General features: G+C 42.9%; 1 protein-coding gene across 1 annotated transcript in view; it reads right to left on the bottom strand.

Moving 5' to 3' along the window:
• The window catches only part of TAF4B (TATA-box binding protein associated factor 4b), a 351,422-nt gene that overhangs the window by 26,472 nt on the left and 312,130 nt on the right, over positions 1-12,820 (bottom strand). The window lies entirely within an intron of this gene.

The following is a 12,820-nucleotide window of genomic DNA, read 5'->3' as shown; positions in this document are numbered from 1 at the left end:
GAAGCAGCACAGAAGGGTACTTTTCCCCCTGAGCTTAGGTTAGCCACAGTGGTGGTCCTCCCGAAGTCATGGCCTCCTTCGGTCTTGTGTGGTCTACCGCCCCATATCTATTCTAAACACTGAAATAAAGATCTTCTCCAATATTCCGGCCCAATGTCTGTGCAGGCTGTTCCGATCTTTAATCCATCCAGACCAATGTGGTTTTATGCACACGAGGAGAACACATCACTGAGATGCCTACATGTGACCTTGGCGTATCGTCACCTTCTACCTCCCCAACTGGCGTTGCTTCTGATAAGATTTTGAGAAGGCATTTGATAGAGTCAACTGGTCTTATCTGACCCGCGTGTTGACAAAAGCAGCGATAGGTTCCAAATATTGCAACCTGGTCCCAAGATTAAAGAGATTCTTTCTTGGTGGCAGACGCTCCTAAATGTCATGGGTCGGATCGCTCTACACAAAATGAGCGATATTGCAACAGTTCCTTTACCTCCTTCAAACCTACCCCTATATAATCCCAAGACACTGGTTCAGTGAGATGGAGTCAGTGGCTAGGAGATTCTTATGGCACAACTTGAGTTCCAGGTTGGCTTTTTCCACATGTCTAAGAGGAATATAGGAGGGGAGGCTGGGAATGTGGAACCTATATCTTTATTACCCCGCCTCCCAGCTGCTGGTGATTATCCACTGGTTTGGGGGTGGGTGGGCAGACCCGGCATACCAACTCCAAATCCTCACCCTAGTGTTCCTCCACAATCTGCGGCTGCTATACGGGACAGCACTATCTAACATCCCAGAGGTGACCCGATCAGTGTTTAAGGGATGGAAGGCTGCTCAACACTCCACAGGCAGGTAATCTAAACTTACACAGCAGACCCCACTGTGGCATCACACATGGTTGGGGGAGGTTGTTTCCCTGGAAGAATTTGGTAAATGGGACGCCATTGGCATCACACTCCTGGGTGATGTCTGGAGCAGATCTCATACTTTTATTTCAAGACCATCAACAACAATATTCCCTTTCCAACATCCAATTTCACAAATATCTACACTACAACATGCACTGAAAGCTCATACCCCTTTGGACATGGCAATACCAGAGTTTAGCCTGGTGGAAGCAAAGGTTATGATGGGAGCACTGGGAATGGGCAGAGTATCCCAAAGGTATCCTACCCTGAGTATTAACACACAAGATCCCATGACCGGTCTCAGATCCCGATGGGAGGGATAGTTGGGGCAAGTAAAGGACAAAGGCTGGCGCGATGCCCTGATGGCGCCCATAGTACTGACCACGTCGTTGTGGCTCCACCTTATCCAAACGTATTATTTACGTTGTGCCTACCTCATCCTGGATAGGATGCACAGGGCTCGACTCTGGGATGATTCCCAGTGCCCCTGTTGTGCCCAACCAGGTACCAAATTCTTCCATACGGTAATGGCCTGCCCCCATCATGAGGTACTGAGAAATGATTGTCACTGAGCTGTCCACTGTCTTAGGCGCCGGGGTAGAAGAGGCCCAACTCCCATCCTCTTAGGGGTCCTAGAGGGCATGGGAAGCAGCCGGGTCGACCGTACCTTCTTATGGATGATATTGCTAGTGGCGAAGAGAGACACTGCTGCCAACTGGACATATGCAACGCCCCCCTAGCTGGCCCAATGGAGACTGGGCTTCGACTGGTGCGCCCAGCAGAAGCCAGTGTATGAGGTGTGGGGCTGCTCAGCTAAACAAAATAAAGTATGGGGTAAGTGGGCTGAGAATGTGGAAATGGAAATACTATAAGGAGATGCACAGGGGACGGACATATAACGTAGCTAAGATTGTAAGATTGACCTAACTGTACTTGGAGATATTTTATGATACTCGGGGATATATTGTAAAGGTGGATTCAATGTGACTTGTTCTTCCTCTGTACTCAAAAAAACAAAGTTGTTTATCAAAAAACAAAAGTTGCATTATTTTTTCTAGCTGTTGAATAAGACAGGAAACGTATGACTCCCATGTCAAATATATTTGTTAATTTAGTGTGCCATGAGAGAGGATCCTGATGTTGCAAACAACTGGAGAACGTAATATTTTGGCAGAACTGATAAAATCATTGAAATTACGATGCACTTTTGTTGAGAAAATCCGGAATAGTTGCAAACTTGGTGGTCCCATCCATAACCAATGGACACTGAATCCGACGCCTAGAATAAGCCCACCTGAAGGACCAATCAAGAAGATTGTGGGGTTTTTATTTAGGGAGAAACTTGGAAACTTAAGAGTTAGTCCACTCCTGCCTTGAAGCTGTCCAAAACTCTGCCAGAGTCTGACTACCTCTGTCTTAAGTCTGCTGTCACCCTCTGTTCTATTCAAATCCCCTGATGAGTTTCCTCATCGAGGTCTTCAATCAATCAATCAGGAATTTGTAAAGTGCACTACTCACCCGTGAGGGTCTCAAGGCGCTGAGGAGGGGAGGTGCCTCCACTGCTCGAACAGTCAGGTCTTGAGAAGTTTCCTGAAGGTAAGGAGGTCTTTGGTCTGGCGCAGGTGGGTGGGAAGAGTCTTCCACATTTTGGCAGCGAGGTTTGAGAATAATCTACAGCCGGTTGTAGTTCTGTGGGAACGTGGGATGGTTGCAAGATGTTGGGTCGGGGTGTAGAAGTATAGTCTGTTGAGGTATTCAGGTCCGGTGTTGTGCAGTGCTTTGAAAGCCTGGGTGAGGAGTTTACAGGTGATTCACTTGTTGACTGGGAGCCAGTGCAGGTTTTTCAGGTGGTCAGTGGTGTGGCAGTGGCAGGGGATGTCCAGGATGAGGCGTGCAGAGGCGTTCTGGATGCGTTGCAGCCTCTTCTGGAGTTTGGCCATGGTTCCTGCGTAGAGGGCATTGCCGTAGTCCAGCCTGCTGCTTACGAGGGATTGGGTGACTGTTCTTCTGGTTTCAGCGGGTATCCATATGTAGATCTTTCAGAGCATGCAGTGGGTGTTGAAGGAGAAGGAGATGGTGTTGACTTGCTGGGTCATGGATAGTGAGGGGTCCAAGATGAATCCTAGGTTGCGTGATTGGTCGGTGGGAGTCTAAGTGGTTTCGAGAGTGGCAGGCAACCAGGAGTCATTCCATGGGGAGGGATTGGAGCTGAAGATGAGGGCTTCTCTCTTGTCGGAATTGAGTTTAAGGCAGCTGCTTTTCATCCATTCGGCGATGGCCTTCATTCCTTTGTGGAGGTAGGTCTTGGCGGAGTCCTTGGCGAGGGAGAGGATCAGCTGGGTGTCGCCGGCATATGAGATGATGTTGAGGTTGTGGAATCGGGTGATGTTTGCGAACGGGTCATGTAGACGTTGAAGAGGGTTGGGCTGAGGGACGAACCCTGGGGTACGCCGCAGATGATTTTGGTGGCCTCCGAGCAGAATGGGGGAGGCGGACTCTCTGGGTTCTGCCAGTGAGAAAGGCGGTAACCCAGTCCAGGGCTCTGTCACTGATTCCAGCATTGTTGAGGCGTGAGCGTAGGGTGTGGTGGCAGACTGTGTCGAACGCGCCCAAGAGGTCCAGGAGGATGAAGGCTGAGGTTTCGCCACTGCCTTAATTTGTTTAAACTGTTTACTACCAATATACCCAACTAATTCTGAACAGCTGATCCGTCCTATGTGCAGATCGTATTCTGCACTGTCCTATTGCTGCTGTCAACGGAAGTCAGAAGAAGCTGACCACTCTTGCCGACGAAACATTGCTGTCTGCTATCCCATGAGGAGAGGTATAATTAAATGTGGTTTGTCTCTTTTCCTGCATAGGCACTTGCATCAGCATATTTTTATAGTGAGCTTTCTTAGTTAGATATGAACTTTCCAAATGATTTGTGTGTTGCTGTTGCTCTCATGTGTTAGCCCACTCTCACATATGCAAGTCCTAATACATGTTAGAGATAAGAATGGCCCAGCTCTAAAATTGTTAAAACTGTATTTTGATGATTTTCTTATGTCACTGTCGTCTGCTTTGAAATTTGAAATTAATGTGCATATTGTAGCCTTGTTGATCCATGCTGTACTTTTGAAAGGTCTAACAGTATCGATGTTTGGCAGGTTAAATTTTTTCCAGACGTTTTGGTCAGCCAAGGATTTTCATGTATGTTTATAACTTAGTTTTGTGCACCATATATGTGACATTAATCTTGGGATAGTAATAAAGCTTTGAAACTTATTCAGTTTGGACTTTGATTGAGTCCATTTTTTTTTATAATGTTTAGAACTGTTTATGGTATAATGTTATTAGTTTGTGACTGAATGATTCTGATTGCTACACTTTTACCCCAAGTCCAAAGATTTAGTTGACCTCCAGTGGTAAGAATAGTGATAGTGTCTCACCAGTACGCTTGTGGTTTCTGAATCCGAGGTGGGAAGACTACTTCTGCAAGCATGCTAGCAATCCCATTAGTCATTTTATTAGTACCACCCATACTGATGATCCCAGAAGGCTCACTTCCACTCTAGAACTTGTGTGGCAACCTCTTTCTCAACACTCAAGACCAACCTCAAAAGTTGTGGGTAATGATGCCTTTATGCTCTTGCTGTGTCCAGCACTGGTTAATATAAACAGAACGGCGCTGCCCTTCACATGGCTGTAAAACACATGCTGTGTACAGTAAGTGTTGGCACCTTTAAATAGCGCAAGGTCATTCTATAGAATAATCTAAGTATGAAAGGCTGGGCTCTCCGCTCAACCTTAGACCTAGGACTGGCACGCTGAACACTGACTGCTAAAGGAGGTTGGATCTTATCTGTGCACGCTTCAAAACGCACAAAATGTATGACACCCGTGCTACATTTCTACTTTCATCTGAAGTGGGTAAAGGTTTTTTTTAAGCAGGCTACACAAGCAGAATAAATGATGCGTGGTTCACAAAAATCTGTGTTCCATGTTCGTGTTTTATTATCCACAGGGCCGTTGTAATTAGGCCGCAAATGAGGGCCAAATTATGCAGCAGTGTGGAATAAATTATGCGCCAGGAAAAGGCAAATTATGCGGGACAATGCGTACATTCTGTGGCCTTATTGCACTACTTTATGTCATTTGACGCACACACTCATACTGTTTGAGTTTAGGGGTTTAAGGCTTCTCCTAGGATTACCAGTTTAAAACTTCACTACGGCAATCGCCAACTTAAAAGTGAACAGGTAACCTTCCTCCGACAGCGTGTTGCACTGCACTGCGGTATGTGTGGTGTTTTTTGATCTGTTTTGGGTAGTAACCTTTTTTGATGAAATGTGTAAAAAAAAAATCATCAAACGGTCTACTGTGTGGCAAGAGTGTTAAATCCATAATTATACTGAAAGCCCTGCATAATTACATGTGCCTTTTTTTAATAAAACAGATGGAGAGAGGGGTACTGCAGCTCTAACTGCCAGAAATGAAACTTACCCTTCGCGGTAGGATTAAACAATGTTTTCCCAACCTTTAAGAATCTTTGTGACTAAGACAAAGCCAATGCTAAATAGCCTCCACAACTTTCACGTCGAAGTGGCAAAAGCAGCTGTGGGCCTTACAGCGGTACCATGATATGATGCACCACTTGGTATCTGAGCTGGTCGGCATAGGCCATAAGACACTCATCAGAAATGACAGCTGCCCTATGGCCGAAGAATGCCACCATATACAGCCCGGCTTTTCAAGTCTGAGGCCCATTACGATGCAGCCTACTCTTCACGCTTACATCTCGCGCGGTGTTCGACTATTGTATTCCGTATTTTATTGGTTGGACCCATAAGCTGAGGTAAGTAGAACATGGGATATCAAGAAAAACAGTAGAGAAAATAATTGCTTCACAATTCCTAATTCAAGGGCGTGGTGGTGAATTTTTCGAACTTTGTAGTTTACCTGACAAAGCAACAAAAAGTCACCTAATATTTGAGAATCATTTGAGCGTGAACGGTGGAAAGACTACAACTGTAAAGATTCACGAGCACTGCTCCATTTAGATGTTGATGAAGTACTTACTTCCAGTGCTTTCCAGGACCCAATGCTGTCACTAAGCAACATAATATTAGAATACAGTGTCTGCTTGGATTGTTTATTATTGTGATTGCATTTATAGAGCACCTATCACTAATGAGGCATTCAAGTGATTTGTCACAAGCATAACAGTACCCTGGGAGAGAGACCTACAAACTGGGAGAGACAAAAACAAATGTAGCGTCGAAGCTAGAACAACATTCTGGCATCGATACAATTGGAAGTGAGGTATCGTGCAAGGTTATTTAAGAAAGGGTTCGCATCAATGCTCGTCATATTTTACAATATGCCACTTGCTGTAGACCCTAGGTTTGAGCTTTACCTGCCCCAATAAGCACTTGTATGTATGTATATATATATATATATATATATATATATATATATATAAAATCATGTGGTTTAAACTTCAGTTCTTTTGGAAAGAGCAAACGAGATGCAAGACAGCGAAACTCCCAATTGCTAGGCTTAACGTGCCGTTTCGTATTTCGCAGTATTTTACGTACTCAATAATATAATATAACTGAAAATATTCAACAAACTCCCCCAAAGCAACGCGTAGTTGGTTAGAACACAAAAGGGCACTGCGGTTGTAGTAAGAAGTGCGGGGGGGAGAGGGAGCGGGGGTGCATGGGTCGGGTAGGTCTGATGACAATCAGAGGACGCTGGCACATCATCCCTCTACAGTGCAGCTGCCAAAGAAGAGTTGAAAAGGAGGTCACTCCAGCAGGATGCTGCAGAGCGCCTCCGGCCACGTTACAGATTAAACAGACCTCGAGGGAATCTCAGGAACCCAACAGCAATGCCATTTATAATTTCAAGCACTTTAGGGAATAAATGCACTAAAATATAGCCCAAACACAAAGAATAGAACAGATAAAAAACGAAAGGAAATGATTCCAGGCAACAAGTAAGTGTTTTTTCCACAAAGCAGTCGCATAGGCGTTTTCATTAAACTTACAAATAATTTCAACACAAAAATATAATTAAATGCATAAAAGATGTGGTTTAGTAGCTAAGGTACAGAACAGCCTTCGTCAGAATGTTTTTCTCTACCGCATATAACCTTAATGATTGAGAAGCAGGATTTCTTTGGGGGTTCTGCTCTTGACTGGTACCTCATACAGGTTTTATTAGAGTGCTAAGAGGGTTATTACAGGTTGCTCTCCAGCAGCCTGTCTAGGTTGAAAGCAGATTTCTCATACTCCTATTAAAAACAGTTAATCCACCAAAGGGCGCCTTCCAAATGATTCCTTGCACAGCCCATCTTCAGTTAGTGTTAGAAAACTCGAATGCCCGTCACAACTGCTGCAATCAGAATTGAATACGATTTTAAAATGAAATCCTATCTCCAAGACGGAAAGGGTGTTTTTCTGGTATCCTGCACACGGCCGTGCTTGCACGTAGTCACAGTCAAGATTCTTTAAATCATTTTTTGCCAGGGAGGGGCAGAGAACGTAGTCTTTTGCAAATCTTCATTTGCAGTCCTAGAAAGATCTACACGTTTAGCGTAAACTAAGAATTGTTTACGGCCTTTTGGGAAAGCATACTTCTACAATTAAGAGATTCAAGTAAAATGACAGAATGAAAAAAATGGCCACATTATAAGATTTGATTGCATCCAGACGGCGAGCAATTGAACAACTTACTTCTTGCCTTCCCGACATTATGTACTTTCAAACAGCAACGTTATCTCTGGGCATGACAATGGAATACAATAATCCTGGCAATGAACGGAGAAAATACGACAATCTCAGAGGAAATAGGCGCGGACTGTGGTCCAACGTTTTATTCTGGGTGGGAAGTATATCAGTGCAGTGCACCAGCAGTTATCCATTTCTGCAGTTTCATAATGATATAAAAATGAACAGTATTTTAGCATTATTAAAACGTTTACTTAGCAAAGTGGCTGATTAATACTGGGACCGGTGTCGTTTTTACTTCTCACCCCTTAATCTCCCTTGTAAAGGAAACACTCCAACTAAAGTCATTGAAGCAAAGAGGGCAAAAGTGAGCTTGCATGAGATTTGTCACTGTCAGTTGGCCTGTGGTAATAAATGACATAAGGTAACCCAGAGTTTTTTTTATTTTTTAGTATTCACTTCCCTATCTGACTCCTTGCAGAGTGTACACCCTCAAAAAACATTCCTTTAAAAAAAGGCATTTAGTAAGACATGAACTAACGCTTCCTTTAGTGGCTGAAGGAAAGTGTAATTCTTAAAGATATAAAACTACCTTGCTTTCAACCATGATTGACTCGCTTAAATCAGTGTATATTGCTTTAGGCACTGTATAACTGCTGAACCGACTCCCTGCTTTTCAAACATTCGTTTTTTTTTTTGTTTAAATCGTTCTGCATAAAGTGAAAAGTTTTTTTTCAAAATGGGTGGCCAGGAACTTCGCATGCACATCAGATACGATCTCAGCGTCTGTACACCTTCATTCCATGATATACGTCTAAAAACATATGCATATTGAGAGAAGTGTAGCGGTAGTGTTTTACAGTCACTGCATATATGCGACTTAATTGTGGTGCAATGTATTTGAAGATGGGGGTAGATCTTATGCCTTAAAGAAGAGCAAGCTATCAAAAACTTCAGCAGAGTTTTTTTTTTTTAAACATATCTTCAGCCAAAATGGTGGTCAATGCAAAAGGACAGGGGGTGAACTGTGAATGAGCAACATGACGCCATCGGAATGTGGATAGTAAATAAAAATATTTTTACTCTTAAATTCAGAAATTCCAAAAATTAAGCTACGTTTCGGCACACTGGGTGACTGATGTCTCCTAACACTGCTGATGTACATGAATCAGAAAGTGCAAAATCTCTTGGAGATCATCAGTAGAGAAGAAAGGGAAATGAAATAGCATTTGCAATGCGTCTCACGTTTGCTCGAGTTAGAGCTATTAGCGTTGTAAATTCCTAACTGACTTCTTGACACAAATTGAAAATGAAAAGTAAAAACAACTGACACAAGCAAGCTGATTCAAAGCACTGTGGCCTCTGTGAGCGCAAAGAAGACACACAAAAGGAAAAACGTTGGCTCGCAGTCAAACGTATTGGCAAACGTGCAATTATCCATGTAACAGGGTCGATGGCCAAGGCGGTAACAAAACTGCCCCAAGGAGGGAAAAACATGCAGCATTTACCAATGATAAAGGTTTTTTGAAAGGCAAGCCCAGGAACGAGTGATCGTGATGGGCGTGGTTAAAATCCCAGAGATGGATTACAACAGCCAGAGTGCTTGACCTAAGAACATCACCGATTTACTCACTGCGTGGGTTTCTACTTAATGCGGCCTTGAAACCTACTGCTTTGTGCAATTTATTTTCAGTGATGTTCTGTATTTCGGAAAGCAGCAGTTCAAAGTACACATTTGGGAGCAAAGTCATAAATATTCAAACTGTGAACAAAAACCTATGAAGATGGACTTGGTGGAAGAAAGAGGACGGAAAAGATGGAAGGGCAACAATGAGGACGCTCAAAAATGCTCGTTTGCAGTTTTTTGGCGTACTACTCCATTGACTTATTTTTTTCCAAATAACTCGATGGACTAAATAGTAGTTATTTCTGGTTTCTCTTTTTCATTTATAAAAACGTTTCAAGGAACCAAAGCATATCGCATTCTTTTACAAATAAAGGGCACAAAAGTGGAACGGCAACGTTCCCCGAGAAAGAAACGGCACTGCCGAATGTTTTATGTTAAATCATTACAGATAAAACCATGGGCTCCACTCCGCACTTCTTAATCACTACTCTGTTGAACCCTATGTCAAATGCAGCCACGTCAAATTTGAATACAATCTGGTATCCAAAGCACAGAGGTAAATGACAGCCCATCAACTAAACTCCTGATACTGCGAACATACCCAAAGAAGCCGTGATCGTTCTTACTGAATTGACAATTTTTTTTATTAAAAAAAAAAAAAAAAAAAACATACACAACCTGACGATAATAATTTTACAGTAGTTTGGAAATTAGGTTACATTGGATGAGGCTACCACTACAGACTAAAGACCACCTTCTCTCCTGGCATCTTTAGCATAACTCGTGCCTCTCCAACTGCCTTCTTTTTGTGATGCTAAGGTGACCAAGCAATATCTGCATCCTTATCCAAATGGTATTTTTACAGTTCGAACCTTCAATTTTGCTTCAATACACAGTTTAATATAATGCCGTTTGCCATGCTAACACAGTGACCTAAACAAGAATGTCACAGGCCTTAATGCAAATAAGCAAAATGGGCCCTTCACCCAGGTTGGCGCCTAATGTCTCACCCAGTTGCCCCTCCTGTGGGACTTTGGCTTCAGACACAACATGCATCACCCTTTGCTGATATAATCCCTGAACATTTTGCACTTGCAACTGTTCTACCACCACAAACCACTCTGCTACTCTTCCTCTGCTGCCGGTCACAGACAACACATACAAGGGGACAGTGACTGGCCACAGTTTTGGAGACTGCTGAAAACAATGTAGTGGGGAAGAGTCCTGTCTTCAATTCCGACGAGCCAGTGGAGTGATTTGACAGTGAACAAACAACACGTTGGCGTGCAACCCCTCCAGATTTTTAAGGAACTTTCTGAAAAATGGGGCTAAATAATTTCTTTTACAGGGGGTTACTGGCACTGGTTTAATGAGTGCCAAGTTAAACCAATCCGCCACTGGGATGAGTGGTGGAAGGGAAGTCTCTCCTCTTTCCACGTCTCCAAGATCTCCAAAAATGTTGTTGGGGTCAAAAAGAAATGAAAGTGATAACGTTCGGAATCCCAACTCACCACTTAAAAGTTTGCCTCAACTAACCCTCCTCAACTCTCTCGTTGGATGAGCAGACCAGACCTAGTTCAAGGCAGGTAGTCTGGGTTTGTAAATTTGAGATTTTTAATAAAGCAATACATAACCAGGGAGTATCTGAGGCTTATTCAGGATACATAAGCATAAAGTCCCCCCTTGCTGTACATTACAGGGATATTTCAATTCACTGAAGTGTTTGATAATCATATAGAGGAACGAGGCCAAAGGCAGAGTTCCTTTGTAAGGTTATGGAACTCCAAGGTGACTTGCAATATCCTTATGTACTGCCGGGGTTACTTTATCCCATGTAATAAATGATCACACCATCACCTTCCTCATAAACCACTGAAAACCTTAGTGCGTAGCCCTTGCAGAAAGAGAGCATGTTTGAAAAAATGAAGAATAAAAATAGAACCCGGAGTGCAAAATGAAACATATCAAAATGCTGTTAGGTATTTGTTGCAAAAAAATATACAAAGAAGCAGTTCAATACAAGTAATTAAACAAAAAAAAAAAGTAGTAATTCATAATGCGTAGAAATATGCCGAAACATTCTAACATTTCTATAATTATCTAAGAAATGCAAAAAATAATCATGTTCTTTTTGCTAGCCACTAAGCTTAAAAAAAAAACAACACAGAAACCTGCCCTGCCCTTCATCTCAGTTGCTGGCTCTGGCAGCAAGCATAGTGGCATCAGAATTCGACTGCAATAACCTATTGCAGTCCAGTTCGGATGTCTTATTTATAATCGGTGACTGAGTGGGTCACTAGTTACCGATAAAAAAAAATTAGAGACATGCATTAATACAGAGATTGCAGAATCTCATGTATTATAAATAACAGGTTATACAGAGAATGGCTTCAAGGATAAGTGCAATGTATGGGAATATGCAGAAGGGTTAGATGCAGCAGAGAGGGAGAGAATCAGTTCACCACCTTGGAAGGTTTCCAGATAATGGCTGGTTAGTCATGATACTTTTCAAGCAAAAGGGATGTAACACTCTTCAAGCAAGGGAGGAATTCCTAAAAATCTCTGCCGGCAACCAGTTCCAGATCCTTGCAGCGTTTTCAGTGAAGGATCGTGAGTGGGATCCTTTTTCTTGAATCTAGGTGTCTCAATTAGTAGTGTGCCCATCTAGAAAGGGAAAGGTGGCCTCTGGAGAGGGTGAGTTTGCAGGCCAGGTATTAAGGTGTCCCAAGAAGAAGTGCTTTGTGAGTAATGCAAGCCACTATAAAGCATGGTACTTTTTGAATCGGGACCCATTTGACAGTGATCAATAAAGGAGAAATGCCATCAAAGCTACTGACTCAAGACTACCCTTGTAGCTGCACTGAGCATGGCTGTTCTGGGTGCAAGATGCCGGTTAGAATTGCATTACCATAGTCAAGCCTTGCAGTTACAAGTGCTGTACGACATTTGGGAAGTTAAGTGGCAGGATGAAAGGATTGTCTGAGTCGGCATAAGGTGTTTTTGCCCATGAAGTTGATATGATTAGTATGTTGTGGGTTATATCAATTGTTATTCCAAGGGATGTGATCGTCAATTATTTTAGGAATGCAACTGAGTAAATCAAGGCATCTTAGCCAGCCTTCCATTTGGGGAGTTATAGAATGGGGGAGAAACGTGGAGGAATGCAGTCTTTGAAGGGGTTAGCTTTAAGTGGTTGGCAGATGGCCATAATTAAACATTTTTTTTGGGGTGGCATTTAAGTGAAGTACATTAACTAGAGATGAAATTTGTAGGTAAAGCTGCATGTTATTCGCATACAGATGATATGCAATATTAAGTTGTTGGGAGTATCAGTGCAAGGGGCTCCATATAGAGGTTGAAGTGTTCGGGGAAGAATGGAGCCCTGGGGGACCCCCTGACTGATCAGGGCAGGGGTTGACAAGGAGTCCTTAAGTTAATTTTTTTTGCAGCGGTTACTGAGATCTTAGGAAAACTAATTCAGGGCTGTGCTATCCATCCCCATACGTGACTTGAGGGTGTTAAAGAAAATTGTAGTTGAGTGTATTGTCACACTCTATGCCCGCATCACC

The sequence above is a fragment of the Pleurodeles waltl genome, chromosome 2_2, assembly GCF_031143425.1.
Source record: "Pleurodeles waltl isolate 20211129_DDA chromosome 2_2, aPleWal1.hap1.20221129, whole genome shotgun sequence".
Classification (NCBI taxonomy): Eukaryota; Metazoa; Chordata; class Amphibia; order Caudata; family Salamandridae; genus Pleurodeles; species Pleurodeles waltl.
This window is presented reverse-complemented; position numbering and strand designations above follow the sequence as displayed.